The 17,258-nt window shown below is 41.7% G+C and overlaps 1 protein-coding gene across 4 annotated transcripts in view; it reads right to left on the bottom strand.

The window, feature by feature from the left end:
- LOC117348867 (4-hydroxyphenylpyruvate dioxygenase-like) overlaps nt 1-12,052 on the bottom strand; it is a 55,407-nt gene extending 43,355 nt beyond the window's left edge. The window contains exons 1-4 of one of the 4 annotated variants that reach the window (XM_033921443.1): nt 11,967-12,052; nt 10,266-10,299; nt 7,343-7,609; nt 4,473-4,558 (exon numbers count right to left, since the gene is read on the bottom strand). The gene's annotated coding sequence lies outside the window, so the exon portion shown is untranslated. The remainder of the gene's footprint in view (nt 1-4,472; nt 4,559-7,342; nt 7,610-10,265; nt 10,300-11,966) is intronic. The other 3 variants (XM_033921445.1, XM_033921444.1, XM_033921446.1) reach the window with 3 other exon arrangements.
- Nucleotides 12,053-17,258: the final 5,206 nt, after the last annotated feature.

The following is a 17,258-nucleotide window of genomic DNA, read 5'->3' as shown; positions in this document are numbered from 1 at the left end:
CTAGCTGCTTGCGGCGTCGGTTGAAGGGGAGGCGTCCTGATGTCGGGGCTGAGAGTGACATCGAGCCCAGGGGATCTCACCACCGCGCTACTCTCCGGCGGCGTCCCTAGTGAGCTGGCACCCTACTCTTCTTGCTCCCGTTGTAGGCGTCGGAGAAAATCATCAATGGTAACCGCTGGAGTTAAGGGTCGCCGGGAGGCTCCTCCAACGTTCCTTCCCCGTCTTTTCGGCATAGTTAGAGGAAACTTTCGACGGCGTCCTCACTGCAGCAGACATGCAGCGGCCATCTTGGATCCTCTGTAAGACTTTTACTGCCGCTTCGGGCCATTGAACCTATTTCTAACTGACATTTCAAACCTTTGATCAACCATTTCTTTGCTGGCATTAACACTAGAAGAAGGCTCTGCTTGGTGCTGCCATACTAAGAACTGCTAAATATGGATGCTTGATATCTGCACTGCTGATATGTTAGCTGTTTTCATTGTTTCTTTTTTCCTTATTTGATATAAATATCTCTCTATTTGTGCTGGATCCAAACATTTGAGGGCTTGAACATTTTCTATTTAGATGTTTTCTTTGATAATGGATGAATTTCCAATTGTTAGAATTAATGTTATGTAATGTCGAAACAACTGTTTATATCCAAGAATGAAAAAGTACCTAAAAGTAACATATTACTTTCATTAAACAAGTAACTAAATGTAATATATTACGTTTTCCTTGCTCTAACTAGTAACTTAAATATATCATTTTTACATAGTAACTTGTCTAACTCTGCAGATAAGGCTGCATGAAAAGCAGCCCTCATTTTGCCTGGTTAGCTTTCTGGGCATTAGTACTATATATCAGCCAATGCCCAGATAACTTCTGGGTGGTAGTCTGAAGAGTCCTATTGGCCCACTCCATCCCTCTTTCCTCTCCCCATAAGCACTGGCCCTCCCAACATGGACCTTCCACTACCCCAACCACTATAGGCCCCTGCCTTACCGTTAAAGTCCTTGGTGTTCTAAAGTACAAAGTACAGAAATGATCCCCACTTGCTCCTGCCCACAGTAGCTCCAGATTCAAAATGGCTGCTCTGATCTCTTAGGCCATGATAGGCAGAACAATGCTGTTGGGGAAATGTAGTGGACAATTCTAGGTAGTAACATGATACTGCCACTAGAGGTTGCAGCAGCCATTTTGAACCCAGAGCTGGCTTTGGCAGGAATAAGTGGGATTGCTTTTGCCAAACTACCCACTAGAGCAACAGGGACTCTACAGTAGACCTGAGGGGGCCTACAAGGGATGGAGGTCTAGGATGGGGGGAATGCTTGTGTATGGAGGACAGGAAAGGAAAGTAAGATCATATGGAGGGATCTAGAATCAGCCAAATATTTAATCCAATATTGAGCCTGCTAGCCAACTAGTTAACTGGATAGTAGGCTGAATATCAATCTTGCCTGGTTAGCTACTGGGCCTACCCTGACTCTGCAGCTGAATACTGGTGGACCACTGGCTCAGTGGGGTTTAACAGGGCAGGAGCTACTTTTGCCCAGTTAAATCTTTTAGAATATCAGGCACATACATCTTAATCTTCTTCTTTTAATCTACAAAAGAACAACAATTAATACATCGAGATATTCTACATACAGTATATATTCTTTATCTAAACATGACAGGAAAATATTGATAGTTCAAGTTTCAAGTTTATTTAGTACTTGGTATATTCGCTCATGAAATCTAAGCAGTGTCCAATCATTAATTATTAAGCAAACAAACTAAACAAATAACAAGAAAAAAAAGGAAATAAAAGCATCAATAACAGAGGAGAAAAGGAAATTAATAAGCTCCATAAAGAGAAAGAAAAAGATTCTTAGTTGCTAATTCCAGCTGCTTCATCCAGTCCCATTGAGATAGTCATGAAATATGTAGAGGTCAAAATACATAAGACCATAAGAATAGCCTTCCTGGGTCAGACCAATGGTCCATCAAGCCCAGTAGCCCGATCTCACAGTGGCCAATCCAGGTCCCTAGTACCTGGCCAAAACCCAAGGAGTAGTAATATTTCATGCGACCAATACAGGGCAAGCAGTGGCTTCCCCCGTGTCTTTCTCGATAACAGACTATGGACTTTTCCTCCAGGAACTTGTCCAAACCTTTCTTAAAACCAGCTATTTATTTTCTACTCTTTCCACAACTTCTGGCAATGTGTTTCAGATCTTAACTATTCTCTGAGTGAAAAAATATTTCCTCCTATTGATTTTAAAAGTGTTTCCCTGTAACTTCGAGTGTCCCCTAGTCTTTGTAATTTTTGACGGAGTGAAAAATTGATCCACTTGTACCCATTCTACTCTACTCAGGATTTGTAGACTTCAATCCTATCTCCCTTCAGCCATCTCTTTTCCAAGTTGAAGAGCCCTAACCTTTTTAGTGTTTCCTCATACAAGAGGAGTTCAATCCCCTTTATCATCTTCGTCGCTCTTCTTTGAACCTTTTCTAGCGCAGTATATCTTTCTTGAGATAAGGAGACCAGAATTGAATGCATTTCTCCAGGTGAGGTCACATCATGGAGCAATACAGAGGCATTATAATATTTTTAGTCTTGTCAACCATCCCTTTTTAAATAATTCCTAGCATCCTGTTTGCTTTATTGGCCGCTGCCGCACATTGGGAGGAAGGTTTCATTGTATTGTCAACAATTGTCAATTGTATTTCTCTTGTGTGCTGTATATGCAGAATCTGATTTCTTGTGGTTGCATTGTAGTGTTTTTGCTTCCATATCTGCATTACTGTTTCATATTTAGGGTTACCAGATTTGTCCCATACCTGCAAGCTCTGTCTTCATCTGCACCAGCCTCGAACACTTTCAAATCATAAATGTTCGAGGCTGGTACGGTTAAGGCAGAGCTTTCAGGGACGGGACAGGGACAAATTTGTCCCTGTGTCATTCTCTATGCTTCCTGATAAGCCACAGTCACATCTTACTTTATCAACCTTCCTACTAGTGTTTCTTTTCTTTCTTATAATTTGCTAAAGAGAGCTTTCTTCTGGAATTCATTGGGTACACCTCGGACAGGTAACATAGTAAGGTATGTTTAGAAGTTCTTTTCAATCAACTATGATATCCAGTAGAACTGGAACAATTTCTCCATCTGCCACATTTTCTTGGTCTCTGCATTTGTAAATTCTTATGGATCTTCTTTCTCTGCTTATTACTGATATATCCTAGGAATGCTTTCTTGACTTTATCTCCTTTTGCACAAGGACCGGTTTTCATGCATCTAGCTTTTTTATTATTGGGAAGCAGCATGCCAACAGCTGCTTGAACCACACAGGGCTCTGTAGAGCCAGAATATCCCAGGGGCAGGATACATAGGCTGTTTATCTGCCATCATTTTCTCTGTTTCTGTGTTCAAGCAGCTGCTCATTGAGCTGTGCAGGTTGCTTGCAAGAACATAGTTACTGATGCCGCCAAGAGAATTGAATTAGCCGTCTGGGGCTGAGGAGGGAGTGAGGGAATAGGGACTAAAAGATGGGAGGATAGAGCAGGGATTCCCAATGTGGGGGTGGGGGGGAGTGAAAGAAAGCTCCCTCTGGCTTTTTGAGATCTTAGAAGGAGTCTAACAGTATTGGTCCCTAGTACAAAAATCACAAAGCATTATTGTGAAAAACCTTGGACTGACTTAACATCTCCTTCCAGAAACTGCAAAACTTGGCAGCTCTGAAATAATCTCTTAATTCCACAAAGTATTTTCAAGAAAAGAGCCATCTTCTCACTGCTACAACCCAACTTGCTTATTGCTAAAATAAACACTGTGCAACAGAGGTTTTGGGGCATGAATTGTAGTGGGTGTCGCTGAATTCAAAATTGACCTTAATTTTTCGGTATAAGCCTCTGATTGTTGGCAAAAGAGCATTATAATGCAAAAACTTAACATTTTCACTATATTCTCTAATGCTTGGAGTAAATGTTATAATAGTCTCTGAAATATTAAAACAGTTTGCTTCAAATTAGATTTTTAAGCTAAAGTATTAATTTTAATGATGATGTAATATGTGCTCACATAATTAAATTATTATGGGTGAGGGGAGGCGGAGCTGGAATATGCAGTTCTCTGTAGGCCTATTAATTTTCAAGCTGCATCCGCACAGTTGGGATTAAATCGTCAATTATGTATCAGGGTTTTGCTTCTTAGTTAAATCGACGCAATACATTACATTATGACTTCTCATGCTATAAATATTTGCGATTTGCTCAAAAACTATACGTGACAGGAGAAAACTGAGGCTATTTTCACACACAGGAGGTCAAATTCTAGAAAGTAAACCTCATTTTCTTCTTGCCCCAGAAAAAAAGTTAAAATTTGATGCATAGTGTTAGATTGACTTTATTGAATTTGATATACCACTATATACATAAGTGTTACATGGTGCATACATTCCACAACAATGATGTAATGCGGACCCCAGCCCTGGAGGAAATATCCCACCTTCCCAAGGGGCTGGGCATTGGGATGGCCTCACCCATGCCACCTTCTGAAGCTGCATCTTCTTCAGGAGCATCTCAAAGGACAGCCTGGAGGAGACATTAAGAGAAAGACTGTGAGGAAAGAGACTCAAAGTCATGCTTCACATCTGATTCTAGAACAGGCTGATTATTTTAGGGGACTGGAGGGTCATCATTATTACAGAACTAATGCAGAACAAGCTCATGGACTGGAGCATCTACATTGTATGTGCTGCAGTAAGAAAGATGGTTAACCAAACGCTGTGAATACTTTCAAACTGATCCCGATGGCCAGAGAATCCAGCCAAGACACAAACATGAAGAGATTAACCCAGAGTCTATGTGGACCAATGTTCAAAGGATTAGTGGCAGCCACTAAACATACATTGGAATTTGGCACTGTATGTAAAATTCTCTCTAGATCAGGGATCTCAAAGTCCCTCCTTGAGGGCCGCAATCCAGTGGGGTTTTCAGGATTTCCCCAATGAAGATGCATTGAAAGCAGTGCATGCACGTAGATCTCATGCAAATTCATTGGGGAAATCCTGAAAACCCCACTGGATTGCGGCCCTCGAGGAGGGACTTTGACACCCTGCTCTAGATGCTCTGCTACTATTTGGATAATGTTGGGACAGAGTGACGATGTTCCTCACCCTCAGTTATGTACCTAAGTGGTTTAATTTAAGAAAGAAGGTCTTAAATTAAACCACTAAACTATAGGTATAGCAGATGAAAGTCACTGCTGTACATATAAGCACGGCTGCCTATGACTAGGGCTTATTTTTTGGGGTAGGGTAAGACCTACCTATTGTGAACCTAAGGAACACGTGCCCAACAAACAACACACAAGCACATCAAATAGCCAACACACATGGAAATGAAATACCAGTGGATATGTTTTGGAACTCATTTCAAGATCCAGAATGGAATAACTTCATAAAACTCTATAATAAATATACTAAATCACACTGCATTCTAGATCCCTGTCCCCCCAACATTATGAAAGCAGCTCCTTTAGACTTTAAACTAACACTATGGAGCTGTATGACCAATAAGTTCAAAAATGGGAAATTCCTAACGAATAACGGTCACATTATAATCACCCCAATTCCAAAAAATCGCAAACACTCCCTAACATCAGTAACCAATTACAGACCGGTAGCATCCATTCCATTCTTCGTAAAAATAATGGAAGGTTTAGTACATACCCAATTGATGGACTACCTTGACCAGTTTTCTCTACTACACGAAACCCAGTCCGGCTTCAGACCTCTGTTTAGCACTGAGACGGTGATAGCAGCGATCCTAGAACACTTACGCAACCTATTCACCAAGGGCCATAACGCCTTAATCATGCAATTTGACATGAGCTCGGCCTTCGACTTAGTGGACCACAAAAAATTACTACAATGTTTAGACGCGATCGGCATTGGAGGTGAGGTACTTGACTGGTTCAGAGGATTCCTTACGGCCCGCACCTATCAGGTACGCTTCAACTGCAACCTCTCTAAAACATGGAGAAACCCATCAGGCGTTCCACAGGGGTCCCCATTATCCCCTCTACTCTTCAATGTCTATATATCATCACTAGGCATGCAGCTGGCCCAGCGAGGTATAAAAGTATTCAGTTACGCGGATGACTTTACAATCATTATCCCGTTTACTACGTCTCCCTCCGAAATCACCCCCACAGCAACAGAAGCGCTAAACCTGATGGAACAATGGACCACAGAATTCAAACTCAAGCTCAATTCAGAAAAAACTAAATTCTTTATAGCCTCGCCACACCCACATAACACGACAGAATCACTACGCATTAACAAACCCAATTACCCTATTCAACCAACAATGAAGGTTCTAGGGGTAATACTGGACCAAGGTCTAACTATGAAAGACCATGTAGACTCCCTAGTCAGAAAAGGATTTTTTACCCTCTGGAAACTTAGGTCCATTAGAGCATACTTCGACACCTCAGCATTCAGAATTCTGGTACAATCCCTAATACTAAGCCACCTTGATTATTGCAACATTACCCATCTGGCAATCTCTCGGAAACAAATGCAGAGACTACAACTTATACAAAATGCAGCAGTCAGGTTGATCTTCGGGTTGAAGAAGTCCGATCACATAACCCCTTCCTACCGACTCCTGCACTGGCTGCCAATGGAGGCTCGCACGAAGTTAAAGCTAGGATGTCTCTGCTTTAAGGTATTATCAGGTCTAGCCCCTAAATATATAATAGACCTCTTCTCATTCCCAACTAACAGACATGAGAGAAGCACACACCTGAAATTTGTTTCCCCACCGGCTAGAGGATGCAGATATAAGAGACATCATCAACAACTTTTATCGTACCAAGCAGCCTTATGGGGCAAAGACCTAGGAAAACTAATCACACACTCAAACAACTATAGCGAATTTAGGAGACACCTAAAAACATACCTGTTCTTGAATTACATAGGTAACGAACAAGGACAATAGCCCCCTTCGTAATTCCACCCATATCTGATCTTGCAAACTGTTAACCTCTAATCTCTAAACTATGAATGTCCCAATCAATTAATGAAACTTTTCTAACTCATTGTAAATAGCACGGAACTTCCCGGTCCGGCAGTATATAAACTGTTGTTATTATTAATGTTGTTAATATCAGATGGTCACTGTTATACTCTGTAATTTGCTGCCTGTACAGTTTCACCTCATTGTAAACCGCCTAGAAGTCGCAAGATTGTTGGCGGTATATAAGAATAAAGTTATTATTATTATTATTACCTCGAAAATCATGCTAGGGCTTATTTTCGGGGAAACACGGTATCAGTACCTGTGGCTCTCAGGAGTCAAGGCCTTACTTACTTTATCCTAAGTTCATCCTGGAGTACAATTGCTCATCCTCACTCTTAATGATTTTCATAAATTTGACAGATGCTTCATCCCCTTTTTTCACTACTGTGTCAAACAAGCACCGTGCCTTGTCTCGAGTGGTTTTTTGGCCTTCTGTCACCATCTCTTTTTCACAATCATTTAAAATACTTTCCTGAAGTAGTCCATCTATGAAGGTTTTGAGAAGTGCTATATTCACACCTTCAATAAATGTGCTCCTTTCCTTCCGCAGCTGTTGAGCTATAAGAAGAGAAAAGAGAAGATGAGGTGTATCTTCTCCTTAGACTGTCCTTATACCAACACAACAAGCATCCCAAGCCAGAAGTCACCACCTCCCCATCCCCCAATTATTTTATCAATATACTGTTTCACCTATCATTCTATATCTCCTGATCCTTTCACCAATTCCAAACCCAGAAATGCAGAAGAGGGGGATTCATAGTATGTGTGACCCTAGGATTACCATATGGCTCCAGAAAAAGGGGGACAGATTGAGACATCTAGGTTTTACTTCCTTTGAAAACAATGGAAGTAAAACACAGATGTCTCAATCCATCCTCCTTTTTCTGGAGCCAAATGGGAACCCTATATGAGCTCCTGAAAATCTCCTTTGACAAAAGGACAGACTAGATTTTCAGAGGGTCACTGACACAGAGTTGAGTCCTCAGGGATAGAGAAGACCTGTGGGAGGAGCTGGAGGTCCCCTGTGGCCCAGTGGGAGGGGGGGGGATGAGTATAAGAGAGGAGTGAGTAAGAAATTCAAAGCTTTTGGTTGTTCCTTTCTCCTGCAAGAACCCTGAGAACTAGGGAGACTCCTGAAGAAGTTTGGGAGGGAACTGAGGAGAGCTATGGTTGTCTAAATTTCACACCTGAGCTCTAACCTAGAGGCGAGTTCCTGAAGCTGGATACTAGTGGGAGAGAAAGTCCTGATCTGGTTGCTGCAAGCAAAACCACCAAGAGGGCACCTGGGGTGGTTCCTAAGAACAGAGTCGTAGAGGATAATATTTCTCATTAGCTCTCACAAAAGGATAAAGACTGACAAAGAAAATGATTTGAAGTGGACTGTTGCTCTAAGAACTTTGAAAACCATTACTGACTACTGATATTGATAGAGACTGTAAATAGTCAAAGGCTGTTCTGCAACCAAGTTTAATAAACATTCCAGTTGTTTTTGCTTACACCTTGGACTAAGTTGTCCTTCATTTGAAAGGGAGAGTGAAGAGTTCAAGTGGGGTGATTGAGCAACGGAATTTGCCAATCCTCTAGCCTACCAGAGTTATCCGGTCCTGGCCTGGGCCCAAGCTCATGTAAGAACAGTGAATGACTGTGAGTAAAACGTCAACTGGCCAGATCCCTACCACATAATGGGGCGGGACATATATTTGAATTCTTTGGAACCTTACCAGCCAGAGTTCTAAATATATGACTGTCCAGCTGCCAACAAAGGTGACAACAGAGCGGGCAGCTCCTACTACTGCAAAGAACTCTTCCTCTTGATTTTGCTACACTTTGCTTCTCTTCATTCTCCAGAACAGCACAATATAAGAATAGCCTTACTGGGTCAGACCAAAGGTCCGTCAAGCCCAGTAGCCTGTTCTCAAGGTGACCAATCCAGGTCACTAGTACCGGGCCAAAACCCAAGGAGTAGCAACGTTCCATGCTACCGATCCAGGGCAAGCAGTGGCTTCCCCCAAGTCTTTCTCAATAACAGACTATGGACTTTTCCTCCAGGAATTTGCCCAAACCTTTCTTAAACCCAGCTATACTATCTGCTTTTACCACAACCTCTAGCAACACGTTCCAGAGCAGGGCCAGCGTTAAGGGGTAAAAGCAGGGAGCCCCATGCAACAAGAGGTTTGAAGCCTGCTCAGAGCTGAAGGAGATACAGCCTGCTGGTGGGCTTTGGTGTTCCCTCCCAAATATCCGCCCTATGTTTAACTTCAGCCCTAGATAGCAGACACCCAAGGAGCTATGGGGAAGGCTGCTTGCCTCTTTTCCTGCCTCTCCCATTACATACCGCTGATAACTGCCTCCTTCACTCCAAACCCATCCTGACTCACCAGAAATATACTTCAAGACCCAAGTCAAACCTGATCTGCCAAAGGCTGTCCCTTCCATTTCCTTTCAGAGTGTTATAGCCTGGCTTAGAACCAAGCAACCAACCAGCTGGAAAACACCTCACTTCCAACTCAGTTTGCCAGCTATTGCAGGAGGTACCTGGATGTAGAAGGGCACGGTGAGAAGAGAGGGCAGCAGTGTATGGGCCGAAAAAAAAAAAAAATGCAAATGTGTGTGTAGGAATGAAAAAAAAAATGCAAATGCACATCAGGGCCTGGGGAGAGAAGACAGGGGGAGGGAGAGGGGGAAAACAGTGACACAGGGGGAGATTTAACTGGGTGAGGGCAATGTTACTAAGAAATCTTGCTGGCTACCAAATTTTTCCCCAAATAAACCTACTGATTACGATGTGTCTCAAGACCAAAATAAATCACACTGTGGAAGTATAGGGGTAACTACAATGCCTTTTGCCTGCCCATGACATGCTCCCCGCCTCAAAATATTTTTAAAAACCTGTAGCACGATTAGTGCAAGTAAGCTGGCAAATTACCGTGAAATGCTTTAGCGTGTTTTACGATAAGCCTTTTTTTTTTCTCTTGCTAAAAGTGCCTTAGGGCTTAACACCCTTTATTAAAAGGGCCCTAAACCTTAAACCATGGAAAGCCCTTCTTTTCTCAGTATTTTACACAAATCTAGATTGTCACATCTGCACAATATTTGATCAACAAGGCCTTATCCTTCAGGGTCAATATTTTCTTCTATTGATCTCACTGTTTGGTAGCTCATATTTCCCTCGCCCAAATTCTCGTATACAGACACCTACTGATAGAAGTCATACCTGCCATTCTCGTTCATTGGCTTCCTCAGGAGCTCTAGGCAAAGAAAGCAAAGAGAAGAATTACTTTTCCTCAGGCCACTGTGCAACACTTTGTCTGCTAGGTCAGTATTAACGTTAAAGAATAGATCCATGGTTCTGCCACCTGGTCTTCTTTAAAATTTGCTGAACTGTACATATGGCAATACAGTACCTCTGATCGCAGTGGAGGGAGGGAAGATCAAGGAAGTTATGTTGAATTTATGTCTGGAATAGTTTTGGTGCTTACAGTATATTATTAGAATTCAATAAAATATACATTAAAAAAAATGTACTGAACTGTGACCCTGGTTCAGAAAAAGGCCTCAACATATAATTTGGTTTTTAACATTTTCCTGAACTTTAACCGGTCAGAACAGGTCCTCAGGATGCCAGGGAGGTGGTTCCACAGTTTCACTCCCGCCACGGACATCATTGCTGTTCTAAATTTAATATACTGAATAGCATTTTCCTTCCTAGAGGTCAGTCTCATAGTCCCTTCTGACCTCAATGCCCTCCTCGGCTGCCTTTTTACCCATTCTGTGGCTGTTTGCAGGGATCTTGGCTATTTTGGGGTGAGTCCCTCAGTGATTACCGCCACCCCTGAAGGCTGGGCTGGAATTTTATGAGCATTTGAGCTATTACCGCCACAGCCGGCGCTAAAAACCATGCTATGGTTTTGTTAAAGGGAGAATAAATGACTTGCCCAGGGTCACAGGGAGCAGCACAGGATTTGAACCCACAACCTCAGGGTACTGAGGCTGTAGTTCTAACCATTACACTACACTCTCCTCTTCACTAGTGCTTTTTAAAATTATGACATCTGCGAAACTGACACACTTGTGGGGTTTCAATAGGAGACACTGACAAAAGGTTATACTTTAAAATCTTCAGTATTTGCTGCTGTTTCTTAACTCTTTGTTTCGCCAGGAGCCAGACCCGCAGCAGCGAGTATTCTGGAGACAAACTGACCTGCTGCTACGCCGGCCAGGAGAGTCATCCACAAAGGCTGACTTCCTACAGGATATGCCTCTCACGTCCTGTAGGCAGCTGGCATGGACGACTCTCCTCCTTGCCAGTGTGTCGCAGCACACTTGAAATCTCAGGAGGCATACAGTTTGCGATACATTGTGCTAGAAGAAAGTCACTAAGCAAGGAAAAAATTGAAGGTTCTTTGTTTTCTCTAGTATAATTTAATGAAAATACTGAATTGTACTAAAATTCTGGATAATAATTAGCAAAAATATTGTTTAAATGTTGTCCAATAAGCTTGCAGAATTTGCAAATTTTGTGCGCAGAATCTTGAATTTTTATTGTGCAGAATTCTGCCAGGAATAACATTGGAGGAAAGATTAAGCCTTTTGGGTCTCCTCGTCTCCTTTGCAAGTGGCAGTTATCAACATGGATCATCATTAAGGCATGATCTTTTATTTGTTTTGCTTTTTTTTAATATATATATATATTGATATTTTATTTCTGTAACTTTGGGAAGAATGCACTCCTTTTGTACAAAATGGCTGCCATTTCACATCCTTTTTGTGCCTTCTGTTCTCCAGTTATCATTCATTCCATGAAAGGTTAGACTTTCCTCTGCCAAGGGCCAGTTCAGACTCTCATGCAGGGCATCCAGGAGCCTAGCAAGTAACCTGCAATAAGAGGAATGCATGAATCAGAAGAAAAACGTACCTTCTGGATCCCAACTGTCTCTTCTTCTTTTTTCCTCAAAAGTGAAAGCAGTTTTACAGTCTTTGCACAACCAGGAAGTAAGATGTTTACGTCAGCTAATTCCAATCTACTGCACATCTCACAGAGTTGTGGGGAGGGAGACGGAGCTAAAAAAAAGTTTGAGAGACACTGCTCTAAACTAATAATTACTAGGAACTAAACATGTTTTTCTCAGCACATTATAATTGGAACTGTAAAATTGCAAAACCTGCAAAAAATTAAATTTCAGCATTATTTATTTAAAGTTCTTTAAGCTATTTATGGGTAATTGTAACAACGGTGAATCTACAGTAGTTGGATAAAATAGAATGTGCTTGTTTTTGAATGCAAATTAATTTGTCATTTCTCTCTCCTCTTTCTTTCAGTTTTCTTCAGTTTATTTCTCTGCCTCTCAGTCCAAATTTAATTCATTCTTACTAGCCAGTCTTTAATTTCCCTCTTTTTAATTCACCTACCTACAGCTTTTCATTCCCTTTCCTCTTCTCTAGTCTTAAGATCCGAAGAAAAATCTTTGCTAAAATTCATTTATTCAAGGAGGGATACAATTTTTTCTGTTACAGCCCCTCAGATTTGGAACTCGCTCCCGATCAATGTAAGAGAAGAAAAATTACTTAGTAAGTTTAAAAGTCTTCTAAAAAGCTGGCTTTTTAAGGACGCTTTTAACTGAATCATTTCAATTCTATTTTATTAAGATATTTTACAGCGGACTAGTAATGCTGGTAAGCGAAAATTAAGTAGGTAACCTTCCCCAACCTCTTGTTTTATTACCTACCCCTCTTTATTTATTTACAAATTGTATTTAATCCTTCAATTTTTTCCCCTCCCTTTTTCACATGTATTGTTTTGTTAAAATTGTACTAATTGTCTTGTTTTGTTTATTTTTTAACCTAATTTTTAACTAGGGGTCCTTTTATCAGGCCGCACTAGCGGGGTTAGCGCGTCGGACATTTCAACGTGCTAACCCCCACGGCCAGCTAAAAAACTAACGCCTGCTCGATGCAGGCTAGCGCAGCAGGCGGTATTACACGCGTTAAACCCCTACCGCAGCTTGATAAAAGGACTCCTAAATGTAAATCGCATTGGATTTGGATTTTGCGATCAAATCAAATATTTTAAATAAACTTGAAACTATCCTTTCCCCCTTTCCATCCAGCATATCCTCTTTCACTTCCCATCTTTCCATCCAACATCCTTCTTTTCTGAGCCTTCCATCCAGTATCTCCCTCTTTTACTATCCTTTCATCCTGCATTTCTCCTCTCTCCATCTAGCGTCTTCCCTTTTTCTCTCCCCACCTTTATATCCATCTCCCTTTTCTCTCCCCATTCTTCCAGCATCTCCCCTTTCTCTCCCTCCTTCCATTCAGTGTCTCCCCTTTCTTTCTCTATTCTTCCAGCCATCTCCCTTCTTTCTCTCCCTATTCTTTCATCCAGTGTCTGCCTTCTTTCTGTCCCTTCTATCCAGTGTCCCTTGTCTCTTCCTCCATTCATCCAGCTTCTTCCTTTTTTTCTCCATCCTTCCATCTAGTGTCTCTTTTCTTTCTGTCCCTTCCTTCCATTCAGTATCTCCCTTCTTTTGCTTTAATCCCTCTATCTAGCATCTTCTCACTGTCCCTTTTCCATCTGTGACTCCTCTCTCCCTATATGCTTTGTCTCTCTTTCCTCTTCAAATCAAAGTCTCTTCTATGCATCATTTCTCTTCCCCTTCCATTCAGCATCTCCCACTTCTCTCTCTCAAGCCCTCCGCTTTCCATTATGTGTATATTCCCATGAGGGAGGAGGGCAATCTGCCAGCTTTTTTGTGGAACAGTAGTGGATTTATCAGTGGAAGACAGTCTCCACGTTCGGCCTCAATTGTGAGGTCAAACAGTGGGCTTTTTTTACACTGACTACCTGTTTTATTATATAAAAGGGTTTTCCTTACGAGTACCAGTAAATATTAAGGAAAGGCCAATTTATAAACCTTAAACCTGTCTGTCAAAATAAGGAGCTCAGGGACCTCAAAGTCCCTCCTCGAGGGCCACAATCCAGTCGGGTTTTCAGGATTTCCCCAATGAAGATGCATTGAAAGCAGTGCATGCACATAGATCTCATGCAAATTCATTGGGGAAATCCTGAAAACCCGATTGGATTGCAGCCCTCGAGGAGGAACTTTGACACCCTTGCTCTAGCTACTAGACCTATGAAAACGCTTTACCTCAGGGATCTCAAAGTCCCTCCTTGAGGGCCGCAATCCAGTCAAGTTTTCAGGATTTCCCCAATGAAGATGCATTGAAAGCAGTGCATGCACATAGATCTCATGCATATTCATTGGGGAAATCCTGAAAACCCCACTGGATTGCAGCCCTCAAGGAGGGACTTTGAAACCCATGGCTTAGACCCTTTGAATATCAGCCTCTGTATCATCAGTTGTTCCTCTCCGCTACTTGGAACATAGCATGAATTTTGTAAGAGATGTTAATTTTTTAATATTAGGAAGGAACCTTTATATTCAAATGGTGCATTTTTTTATTCTGCGTTATGCTTGTATATTTAATTAATTCAATTAAGAAATTTCTTTCCCCTAGTCTCTACTATTCTGGACAGCTTACAATTCACATACATAATAAAAATGTGTTAAAAAAAAAAAAAACCACAGAGAGCAATATTCCAGTTTATTGGTTCTAAATAGTATTAAGGAACATTCATAAAAGCTGCATCACTACCCTGTAGTCCCTAGGCCTTGATGCATGGCAGCATTCTTGGCCCAACTCTTTAGCAGTTGCCAAGTACCTTAACACTGTAGAGAATCACTGAGACACATCCTCAGCAATGGCTGCCCACATTCTGCAAACTGTTTGTAACTGTGCATCCTGTTTAAAGCTAAGATACAATATTTAGCAAACCACATTACAGTGCATCACCATGGCCATGAAACTAACTTGCATCCATAACAAGTACAAATACTACCTTTGACTGCGGCCACGATTCTCACCATTGAAGACCTTAAGAATTGGTTTTTGATCTCTTGGTACATTATTTCATCTGTCAGTTGTGTCTGTGACCCCTAATTGCAGACAGGTCCTTGCCGAAACACAGCTTTGTCAGGTCTTGTCATTAGTGCTACTAGACGTGGGATATAATCAATTTGTTCTTGATTCTACAACTCTGTGGCCACTATCTTGCTCTTTTGTTTCCAAAAAAGAAACATTGCAAACACCCCCCCCCCCCCCCAGCAGCCTACATAGCATCTGGCAGTATTCCTTTTCTTTCTTTGATGGTTTTGTTTTTCTAGAAATCATATTTTGTATATTTTTTCAAACAAGTTTAATTAAAAAAAGAGCATCAAGGGAAGATGCATTACCTATGCTAATATATGTGCAAAAAGCAGTGAGGCTTTAAAAAGCAATTAAATGCCAAGAAGATTGATGTATCATAAATTTTCAAAGTACTATCTTACTCAAACTGGTAATTTCATTTCAAGAACAAATTCAACTAAAAACCTGAAAGCAAGACTGTTATAGATGGCTCATGGGGCTCCTAAACAAGCTGTATCAGAATCTTATGGAAATAAATCTACAATGATGCTCTAACAATGCCAGCGATTCTAACATATCATTCTGAGGAAAATGTGTTGCTTGAAGTTCATGTTATTTGCCTTGCTATGTTCACATCAGAAAATGTTTTTGGGGGGTCGCCTTGGTGACTCATGGATTGCTATGCAACAGGCCCCTGCTTTGATAACCAAATGATGTCCTTTTGGTATTTTGGTAAACTAGAGATGTTGAAGAAGCATTGTCACAACCGCACAACAAAGGCATCATGCTCACTCCTGGCAAGAACCATCATTACAACAACTGACTACACTATGTACAAGTTGGGTTGACCCAAGTGTATCTGACACCAAGTGGCTTGGGTGTAGAGCCAACCAGTTCTTATAAACAAGACATGATGCCTGTGGTACGTACTGACCTGTTAGCAACTATTTACTAGCTACTGTATGAGTGGTATTGATTACTGGTACACGCTAAATCATTATGCTTAAGGGACTGTGAATCTATAGAACCCAGAAACAGGGATAATAGCTAGAGCCATATGGTGAGCTCAGTAGCTACAAAGATTCTGTAGCCAAAGAAGATCTTTTTGGGAAAATAAGAGTAGTCACTTGTGTTCTTTCTTAAGGCTAGTAAAAACTGATACTGCCCTACCTACTAACAATTCCTCTCATCTTTGGACGTCTTGTACCTGGACTTCAGTAAAGCTTTTGACAGTGTCCCACACCGCAGGCTGCTAAGCAAGATGGAATCGATGGGGTTAGGAGAGACACTAACTGCATGGGTCAATGATTGGCTGAATGGCAGACTTCAGAGGGTGGTGGTTAATGGTACCCTCTCTAAAACATCGGAGGTGACCAGTGGAGTGCCGCAGGGCTCGGTCCTGGGTCCACTCCTTTTCAACATATTCATAGGGGATCTGACTCAAGGGCTTCAAGGTAAAATAACACTATTCGCCGATGATGCCAAACTATGTAATATAGTAAGTGAATGCAGTTTACAGAATTATATGGCGCAGGACCTGCTTACATTGGAAAGTTGGTCCTCAACCTGGCAGCTAGGCTTCAATGCTAAGAAATGTAAGGTCATGCACCTCGGAAGCGGAAATCCATGCAGGACGTACTTCTTGAACGGAGAAACTTTAACTAGGACTTCAGCAGAACGAGATTTAGGAGTAATCATCAGTGCAGACATGAAAACTGCCAATCAAGTGGAGAAGGCTTCATATAAGGCAAGGCAGATATTGGGTTGTATCAATAGAAGTTTCGTCAGCGAAAGCCTGAAGTCATAATGCCATTGTACAGGGCCATGGTGAGACCTCATCTGGAGTACTGTGTGCAATTCTGGAGGCCACATTACAGTAAAGATGTGCGCAGAATTGAATCGGTTCAACGGACGGCCACCAGGATGATCTCGGGGCTCAAGGGTCTCTCGTACGAAGAGAGACTGAACAAATTGCAGCTCTACACTCTTGAGGAACGTAGGGAGAGGGGAGACATGATCGAAACATTTAAGTACCTCACGGGACGTGTCGAAGTGGAAGATGATATTTTCTTTCTCAAGGGACCCTCGGCCACAAGAGGGCACCCGCTCAAACTCAGGGGCGGAAAATTTCATGGCGACACCAGAAAGTATTTCTTCACAGAGAGAGTGGTTGATCATTGGAACAAGCTTCCAGTGCAGGTGATCGAGGCAGACAGCGTGCCAGACTTTAAGAATAAAT

This window comes from Geotrypetes seraphini, chromosome 15 (genome assembly GCF_902459505.1).
Source record: "Geotrypetes seraphini chromosome 15, aGeoSer1.1, whole genome shotgun sequence".
Classification (NCBI taxonomy): domain Eukaryota; kingdom Metazoa; phylum Chordata; class Amphibia; order Gymnophiona; family Dermophiidae; genus Geotrypetes; species Geotrypetes seraphini.
Note: the sequence above shows the minus strand (reverse complement) of the source record. Positions and strands in the feature narration are given on the sequence as shown.